Raw genomic sequence first — 10,597 nt, forward strand, 5'->3', positions numbered from 1 at the left:
ATTTTGGTAAACTCCAAAAATTTTTTATAGGAAAAAAAATCTGTTGGCACTACATATGTGTATTTTGTTTTATTTTTAGAAGTAAATATTACTGTGGACTGAATTCTCTCTCTGTCTACCCCAAATTCATATATTGAAGCCCCACCCCTCAATGCAATAGTATTTAGAGATGGGGCCTTTGGGAAGTAAATGAGATCATGAGAGTCAAACCCTCCCTATGGGATTAGTGCTCTCGTAAGAAGAGAAAACAGAGAGCTGGGTCACTCTGTCTCTCCCTTGCATAGACACAGCAAGAAGGTCCCATCACCAGAACCTACCAAGCGGACACCTTGATCTCACACTTCCAGCCTCCAGAACTGTGAGTCACCCAGGTTATGGTATTTGGTGATGACATCCTAAGCTGACTAAAACAAGTATTTTTTCAGATAAAATGGTTAAGAAACATTTGCTTATAAATACACAAAGTACCCTGGAGGGAAATGGAAGAAACTAAAACTCTGTGCCTAGAAGAGAAGGAGTGCCTGGGGCACAGAGTTGGGATGGCAGACTTTTTTGTCTTTTGAAGTTTGAACCATGTGAGTGTATTATCTAGTTCAAAAATGAATGGGTGGGTGTTTGGGTAGATAAATGGATGAATGGATGGATGAATAAAGGAGGCCAAGGCCTCTTTTAGCTATTGGATAAAATTCATAGAAGTTGCTGGAAAACATACCCAGAAGGAGAAGACTGATCTCCCTTTACATAATTCAGAAAATAAAATGGTAGAAAAAGTAAGACATACGGTTTCAAGATCCTTTAATCACAGCTGAAGGCATGGAACTGTCATGGATATTCTTGAGTTAGGCATTTTTTTAAATTATAAAAAGTATGTGATTTTTTTGTAAGAAATTCAAACAATTCCATAATAAGAGTTTGTCATATATAATCTTCATGTTCCCACCCTCATTCCTCCAACAAAAGAGACAGGGATCATGGTAAAGATGTTGGTATCCATACTTTAAATCCACATGTGTCAACCAATCTCAATCTGTCATTGGAAATTCATGGAGTGGGCATGGGGTGGGGAGGAGAAATGTATTAATCAACCATTGAGGATCAAAGACAACACGTGAATAGTGTGTCTTCCCAAACAGGTGGGGAGCAAATGCTTACAGTGTGATTGGTAAAGGCTGCTCTGTGCAGAGCATGGTAGTTACTATGCTCTGGAGTAGTTGTGAGTATGGTGGAGGGCAGAGGGGTCAGGCAAGGCCTCACCACAGAGGTGGTTTCTAAATTGAGTCTTAAGGAAAGGTTTGCCAAGCAGAAACATGCATGAGAAGAAATTTCTGGTCCATTGAAAAGAAAACAAACAAACAAACAAAGACATGTTTGGTGGATTGAAATTAATTCAGTATTTCTGAAACATAAATGGAGTTTAAGGGATTGGAGAAAGAGTCAGAAAAGTGATGCTATGGAGTCAAGCAATATCCTTACCTGGAAGGACCTTTCAGTGTCCTGCTAAAGGATTCAGATGGAGGATGGAATTGAAAAAAAATTTTTTGAGTAGGGAGTGACATAGTCAGAATGAAGAATGTGGGATTAGAAGGAAAAGTCACTTAAGAGGAGACCTGAGGAGCGATGATGAGATAGCATCAGAACCAGGAGACCAGTGGAATGCTCTGCATCTATCCGAACAGGTGCTGAAACCAGGGAAGTGGTGGTCAGTTTGAAGAGGAGGAAATAATGATGAGATATTTTGAGGAGCTAGGACAGTAAGGCCTGAGGGATGGACTGGGTGTGTTGACCAAGGGAGAGAAGATCATCAATGATGACCAGGGTATATGCTTGACAATGAGCTGATGCCACTATCTTTCTGGAGAGGGGTAGAGGGGCACTTATGGTGGGGTAAGTGCCCATTTGGGCATGTTGATTGTCGGGTACCAATATGGGATCCACGTGGCTTCAGTATCCAAAGGCAGATCCAAGTTCCATGAGGCCTGAAGTATATATCATTTGGGGGTCCTTTCAAAGAAAAAGAATGCTCGATTAACTGTGATAGGGAATATATTTTGAGAATAAGAAATAGTAAAATTATAAAAGTTTAAAAGTACCATAAAATCATAAAGTTCATAGAAAATTATATTTTTATTAATTGCCTGGCACATCCTTACAATGCGTTTTGTGCTTACAATTTAAGGGGGCAACAATTTTTGGAATCTATATTTTCAATGCTTATCCGTCCTTTCAGCTGGCAAATTCCGTATCTTAGTCTCTTTATACGAATCACAGCTTTGTAATATTTACTATGAACAGAAAAAAGATAATTCAGTCTCTTCTTTAACATGGTTAATCCAAGCTGGCTTTTTGTGATTAATTATTTCAAAACAGTTTTTATGACTTGTTACCTCATTATTGATAACATCATGTAGATCTTTAGACTTTCTATCAAACTCTAGGGAACACTTGGTCAGTTTCTTTCACATGTTTGTATTGACTGCTCTAAGCTTATGTCCTACAAACATAGATAATATGCTAAATTCTAATTTGTATGATTCTAAAGAATTCCAGATTCCAAAAACTTGTCTGATGCATTTATAATTGTTCATGCTGTGTTAATGAGTGTATTCCTGACACAAGGGAAGTCCCATTTGGATAACATTATGATATAATTTTACACATGTCCAGATTAGAAGAATTTCCCACAAGTTAGCTTCTCCTCTATGATCTGCTACCCACTTACCACCCATTCTGATAAGATCTCAGACCCTATATCTTTATCTCCAGATGCCAACGGAGTCCACAGAAAGGGTAGAAGGAGTATTTACAGAAGCTGTTGCTATGTTAGGATCGCTGGCAATGACTTGGAAGTGCTGGAGATAAATAACTAGATACCCCTAAGCCTCAACTAAATGTATCCTCCACTCAGGTTCCCCTGAGCCAAAGCCCCACAATGGTTCTGTCAGTGCTGCTGGTTGGGGGGCTGAGGGGGGGATGCAACTGGCTGGAACTTGAACTAGAAAAAAACAATAGCCTTACAGAACTGTGGTTAAACTAAATTATTCTATACATTTTTCAAAAACATAGGATTATGTTTACACCCCTCTCAGAGCCCTGGAAAGGGCCTGTTATTTAAGGCAGGATCCTGACACTTAAACTTCATTAAATACATGGTGAGTCTAACAGGTTGCAAACAATTTTAAACATAATTGGAGCCAGGAGAAGTAATCAGCGTTGTTGAAATGATCAGAGCAGTTGTTTTACTTGAATCTCTGAGGTGTTTTTGATATGTTTTTATGGATTCTTTAAATTTTATCGCAATACTACTTATACCTAAGATAGTCCCTTCTGCCAGAGCTAAAAACTTACAGAGGGAAGTACTTCTTTAAATCTTTATCTTTGTAAAATTGTCCCCGTGAACCAGGACCCAATCTCTAATCAGTAAGTTAAGGAATTAATATAAAGTTTATTTTTAATGGTGCTAAACAGATGAAGCTATATTTTAATTCAATAAACTCATCCAAAATGATACAGGCCTGGGGTTTCACGTTTTGAAATATTCTGCTTCTTTTTAATTGTTTTCTATAGTAGAAAAATTCCAAAGAGCAGAGCTGCTACTGTACAATGATACAGATGAAACATAGTTTATTCCTTCTTCAAAAATGAAACAGCACAGGAAATTAAGCTCTTTCAGTTCCACTCACCAAATAGTTGTGTGTTTTCTGTTCACCTGACATGATTTGGAGGCTACTAAAGACACAATGATGAATTAGACTATCTGTTTTCTTTGAGCTTGAGAGGAGAGGCCAAGATAAGAAAAATACACCAAACGACTATCCTTCCTTTAGGCTACCTAGTTAAACATCTTCCTTCAGCCCATACTTTGAACCAAGTACTAAGGCAATGCAAGTAAAGTGACGTCACATCCAGATAAGACAAAAAGGAAAGATATCTACTATTCCCACATTTGATAACTATATGGAGCCCTTATTTTGTCCCAGGTACTGGCTTAAATAATGGGCATACAAACAAGAATTAGACCCAAGTCTGCCCTTCACAGCTTCAGAATCCAGATGGGGAAACATGGAAAAAGAAAAAAAAATTTTTTTTCAAAGAGGAAAGTGTTTTATTCAACAAGACAAAAGAACAGCTTCTTCCTACTCTAGGGATCCTATTCGATTCTTTCCACAGCTAATTCCAAACCACAGAGTCAAAATGAGAAGTGGGAGCAAAACCAATGAAGTTACATGGTCATAACACAAAGCCCACCAGTAATGGCTACACCATCACAGCAGGTAAAAGTTTAGGGAGGAGACTTTGTGGCCTCTAATCTTTTTAAATCCTGATTCTGTGGCTTTGGGCCAGTCACTTTATTTCTTTGTACCTCATTTACTCAAGTGAAGATGATAATAGTACCTGGTTGTGTCATTTTGGTATAAAATGGGGGGGAATCCATGCAACATTTCCTGAGATCCAGGCCTAACCCATAGTAAAATACTTCACATGTGTGATCTTCCCTAATCGTATCGATCACTATCTCTCACAGTAATTGCTGGTGGTGAGTAGTGGGACAGAGACTTGAATACATGGCTTGGGGTCACAAGAGAGGTGGGCGAGGAGATTCTGGGGGAGGCAGATAAGGCTTCATTAATGCTGTGACCTTTACCTTGGGTTGGGAAGGGAAGCTGATGTTTTAAATGGGAATTGAAGGAGAGTAGCCTGGGTGTGTGTAACGGACAGCACAGTGTCAGAGGCACCTGGCAGGCAAGGAATTGATGGAGGGAGCTTGGTAAAGCCAAGCAAAGTGTGCATTTGAACCCGTTCTTGAAGTACAAGCCCAACTTTGGCAAAGAGAAATGAAAGAAGGGAGTTAGTGGGAATGACTGGGTGGGAAACATTCTAAGCAGAAAGAGGAAAACCAGGGAGCAGATTTAGAGAACATCCAGCACTGGGATTTGGCTGGAGGGTGAGTGAGAAAACATCAGGTAAAAGGACAGAAGAAGGGAAGGGAGAGTTGGATCCCTGTTGTGAATAGTTTTAGAAGTCACTGTGGGGAAGTTTACCTGCAGTAAGTACTTCACAAACAATCCAAAGGGAAGGACTGAAGGTTTTCTGGTTTAACTGAGCAGTGGAGTGATAGGATCCCATTCATAATTTAAACTGATTAATCTGGCAGTACTGCACAGAAAGGACTAGCGTGGCAAGAGAGAGGTGTAACAATGCCAGGTGTAAGAGAATTCCCTGCAGAAGTTGATCATATCTAACACTGGGACCAACTCTATAAAGCTGAAATTTATAAATCTCTACATACACGGTGAATTTGTAATCTGGAGGCGATGCTGTAAAGACATTATGACTATGATTCCACTAGAGGGTAGTAGAGACAAATTGGTAAAATAGATGAAGCTGTTATCTTTCCCACCTGCTATAAAGCAAGTTTTTTTTTCCTGGTCTGTATTTTATAATGGTTGCAGCTTAATTCAGTTAGCCCATGACTGAGAAAAATATGACAAGTACATTTAGTGGGTTGTGGTTCCAGGCAAGTTAATAAATTCAACGTATCCATTTTTAGAAGGCAAAAATAAAGCTGATTGGCCAAACCAAACAACGAGTTGGCACTTAGCCTTTTTAAAATAACCAATATCTCATTATGGCCTTGAATGGAAATGCTTTTTTTATTTATTTTAAAATTTTTTAAATGTTTATTTATTTTTGAGAGAGAGTGCGCGCATGCACGAATTAGGGAGGGGCAGAGAGAGAGGGAACAGAGGATCTGAAGCAGGATATGTGCTGACAGCAGAAGCAGGATGTGGGCCTCAGACTCCCTAACTGTGAGACCATGACCTGAGGTGAGTCAGCCGTTTAATCAGGTGAGCCATCTAGGAGCTCCCCATTGTTTTAAACTTAATATTCCTCTAACATTATTTTGTTATAAAGAAATAATTCTATATGAATAAGTCATATACTTGAAAACACTTGTTATGTTGTAATAACATTTTTTATAATAACAGAAATTTAGAGCCAACCTAGGAGTCTAATAGGGAAATGGTTAAATAGGTAAATTATGGTATTTCCCTTAATCAAATACCATACACTCAGACGCGTACACTGTGATTGCAAGTTTATAAGAGCGTGAACTTATACTAAAAGGAAATAGAAACAGATTGTTCTCTTAGTGTAATGGGTTGTGTGGTCATTTAAAAGCATTTTCATTCAACTAGTTTTATGTTGTTTTTATGATCACCACACACCAAAAGGGATAATATGCTGCCACTAACATTTTACTTATAATTTCAAGGTATTTCCATTTAACTAATACTTTTCAAATCTTCACAGTGTAAAGATTACTATATATTAAACCTTTAATCAGAATATATTCTTCAATTACCTTTTAAAAAAAGGAAGGGAGGGAGGGAGAAAGGAAGGTACGAAAATGAGACTTCTAGAACGTACCTGCTATTGTATCTACAAGCAAAATATCTCTGGAGTCAATTATAGTATTTTAAAAGATTTATGAATCCCTTCCTCAACAGCTTCGTAAAAGGAAAGCAAAGAGGCTAGCCGAGCAAACATTTAAAATGGAATTTGTCCATATTCCGATGCCAAATAGACATGTTCAGTCATGAAAATATCTAACTTGAACACCCTTTTCCATTTTTAAAAACATAAACTCCAAAATTAAAAATAAACTCATCTTCATTCTAATGACTTCTAAACACTTGTAACAGCAATAGTCATAGAATTTATAAATTATACAACATTAGAGTGGATGGAGGCTTAGAGATCATCTAATGAGAAATGGACAGTGTTAAAGCAATAAGTGTTTACATTTCCCGGATTTTCACAGCTTCACATACTTATTTGTCTTGTTAAGTTCTTGATAATAAGCACTGTAACTTTGTCAGCATGTAGGAAATATATATATGTATGTACTGATAGATGTGTGTATAGATAAAGTAAGTCAATTTCAATGTTTCAGTATGGTAATAATAGCTACTTTTTATAATATTCAGACATGCCATGAGCTGTGCGGAGAACTTTAAGTGCATTATCTTTAAAGATGGAACAGTGCTATTGTTCAGATAAGGAAACTGAAATCTAGAGAAGTTTAATAATCTGCCCAGTGTCAGACAGCTAATAAGAAGTAGAATGGAGCCTTGAACCCAGGATTTTCTGGCTCCAAAGCCTAGCTTCTCTACTCTCATGCAATCTTCCACTTAGATGCAATAAAATAAAAATATACTCTAAGATGATAAATTATTGGAAATATTAACACTAATTTTGTTAAATAGAAGTTACATAGTCTTCTTGTACTGTGTATCTTCATGATAATTTCATCCCCATTAGTGTCTCCCTAAAGAACAGAAGAAATGTATCATTTTCTTTAAATAAGAACGTGATAAAACAAGTTTGAATCATTCGCTAATGGTAGAGTATTTAAAATAGTTGTTCATTATTATTGGAACACCACAATTATTAGCCTCCTATGAAAGGGATGAAAAATTCAGAGCTCACTCTCAAATAGTTGTAGGTCCAACTTTGCTTTCATCACTAGAATGTTCCACTCGAGATAAATGGCTATTTTCAGTGTTTCTGGGGGAGCAGGCTGGTGTTGGCCTATTAACACAAAAGTGGAATAATGTAATTCTTGGTTCATGACACAGTCTCATCCTTGGTGTATTTATGGCTACCTTTTTCCATAGAATTACTAATTTATATAGCAATAATGTAATAAGCATTCATGAAAACCATAACCATAAAACCAAACTTTAAGACTGAGACCTTAATAATACTTCACATGTATGTGATCCTCTTGACACTCTCATTTTCTGCTGACACCGCAACCCCAGGTAACTGCTATCCTTAACCTTCATTCGTTTGCTTGTATTTTTATTTGTTTTTATCTTCTGTATGTGGTGATAAAGAGAGTGTGTTTATGTGCTTCCCCCCAACTTCTTATTTAAAATTTTAAACGTACAGGGGCACCTCGATGTCTCAGGCAGCTGAGCGTCTGACTCTTGATTTCAGCTCAGGTCATGATCCCAGGGTCATGGGATGGAGGCCCAAGTAGGGCTCTGTGCTGAGTGTGGAGCCTGCTTAGAATTCTCTCTCTCTATCTGCTCCTCTGTTTCTCCTCTCTGCTCCCTCTCTGTCTCTTAAATAAAATAAATAAAAAATAAAAATTTTAAACCTACAAAAGAAGTTGAGAGTAGTAATAACAAAACCGATAAACCCTTCCTAGATTCACCAATTGTTCTTATTTGTCCAAATTTGCTTTTCTCTCTCTTCATCCCTTCCACCCCCTCCTTCCTGAATTATTTATTCTCTAATAAATTATAGACACCATGACTTTACTCCAAATGCTTCACCATGCATCTTTTAAGAATTACATTTTCTTTCATAACCAAAACATTTAAAGAAAGTAACACTAATTCCATAATGCTTTTTAATATTTTATATACTTTCAAATATCTATATTTTTCCCCAAAATGTCTTTTCAAGATTAAAAACAACACCCTGAAATACAGTCAAGACATTGGAATGTATTTATATCTCTTTAGCCTATTTTAACTCTGCTTTTTGTTTTATTTTGCTTTTGATGATACTATTTGTAAGGCAGTTGTCCTCAGACAGTGTCCACATGATAGATGTGATGGTTTCTTCATTGTGTCATTTATCTTGTTCCAATATTCCATGTATTATACAATTTTTTAAAATGTGTATATGTTTTTGAGAGGGAGAGAGCGAGCGGGGGAGAGGCAGAGAGAGAAGGAGACAAAGAATCAGAAGCAGGCTCCAGGCTCCAAGCTGTCAGCACAAAGCCCAATGCGGGGCTCAAACTCATGAACCGCGAGATTAAGACATGAGCCAAAGTCAGATGTTGAGCCCTCCAGGTGCCCCTTCCCTGTATTATACAAAGTACCTGCTGTAATTGGCAGTTAGGTCTAGAAGCTAGATTGAATTCTGGTTAAACCTTTTGGGCAAGGATACTTCACAATGAGGTTGTGCACTTCACACTGCGTCGTGTCAAGAGGGACATGATGCAGGTTGCTTCTTTCATTTAATTGATAAGTTTTTGCTCTTTCCATTTTAAAGATATGTCCACAAATTCTTTGATAACTCTTTTGTTCAGGAGGTAGATCTTAATTCCCTGCACTCAGCTGCTGTGCCGTGCAGACATCACTTCCATACAACACCCAGTACTCATCCCAACAAGTACCCTCCTCAATACCTATCACCCATCCTCCCCACCTCTATCAACCCTCAGTATGTTTTCTGTATTTAAAAATCTCTTATAGTTTGTCTCCCTCTCTGTTTGAAACTTCCCTTACCCATGGTCTTCTGTTAAGTTTCTCAAAATTCACATATGAGTAAAAACATATGATATCTGTCTTTCTCTGACTGACTTATTCCACTCAGCATAATACCCTCCAGTTCCATCCACGTTGTTGCAAATGGCAAGATTTCATTCTTTCTCATTGCCAAGTAGTATGCCTTTGTATATATAAACCACATCTTCTTTGTCTTCATTCATCAGTTACGGACATTTAGGCCCTTTCCATAATTTAGCTATTGTTGAAAGTGCTGTTATAAACATTGGGGGTAAAAATGTCCCCATGAATCAGCACTCCTGTATCCTTTGGATATGTTCCTAATAGTGCTTTTGCTGGGTCGGAGGGTAGTTCTATTTTTAACTTTTGGAGGAACCTCCACACTGTTTTTCAGAGCGGCTGCACCAATTTGCATTCTCATCTATTTTATTTGTTTTTGAAGAACTGGTGTTTGGCATTCTATTTTATTAAGTAATCTTTAAACCAAATGTGGGACTTGAACTCAAGAGTCTCATGCTCTACAAACTGAGCCAGCCAAGAGGCCCTGGCTTTAACATTCTTTATTAATTTTTGTTTTATTTTTTAATTTCTGCTCTTATATTGTTTTTTTCTTCCTAACTCATTAAGTTTTAGCACCTGGTCTTTTTATATATAGATAGATAGATAGATAGAGTGAGAGCAAACAAGCAGGTGAGGGCAGAGGGAGAGGGAGAGAATCTTAAGCAGGTCCCACACTGGGCTCACTCTCATGACTATGAGATCATGACCATGAGATTATGACCTGAGCCAAAATCAAGAGTCAGACACTCAGCCAACTGAGCTACCCAGGCCCCCCACTTGATCTTTCTAATCCGAAAATTAATATCTCAAATGTCCCTCATATGTATACCTGAAACTAATATAACACTGTATGCTAATTATACGGAAATTCAAAAAACAAAACAAAACAAGAAAATCATCCCTCATCATATCACTACATCTACAAACTTTGATGTGTAGTGTTTTAATTTTTTGAATCCATGGAATACACTAAAAATAACGATTTAAATGTCTTTGCTAATTCTAATATCTGTGTCTGTCATACTTTGTTTTTAGTTCATTTTTTTCTTCAATATTGGTTGTATTTTCCTGTTTCTTTGCCTGCTTGATAATTTTTTTACTATGTCAGACATTATGAATTTTACATTGTTGGGGCCTAGATATTTTTGTATTCCTATAAATATTTCTAAGCTTTGCTCAAGGGTGCAGGTAAGTTCCTTGAAAACAATTTGATCCTCTCTAGGACTGCT

Source organism: Hyaena hyaena, unplaced genomic scaffold (assembly GCF_003009895.1).
Source record: "Hyaena hyaena isolate Hyena2069 unplaced genomic scaffold, ASM300989v1 scaffold_371, whole genome shotgun sequence".
In the NCBI taxonomy this organism is placed as follows: domain Eukaryota; kingdom Metazoa; phylum Chordata; class Mammalia; order Carnivora; family Hyaenidae; genus Hyaena; species Hyaena hyaena.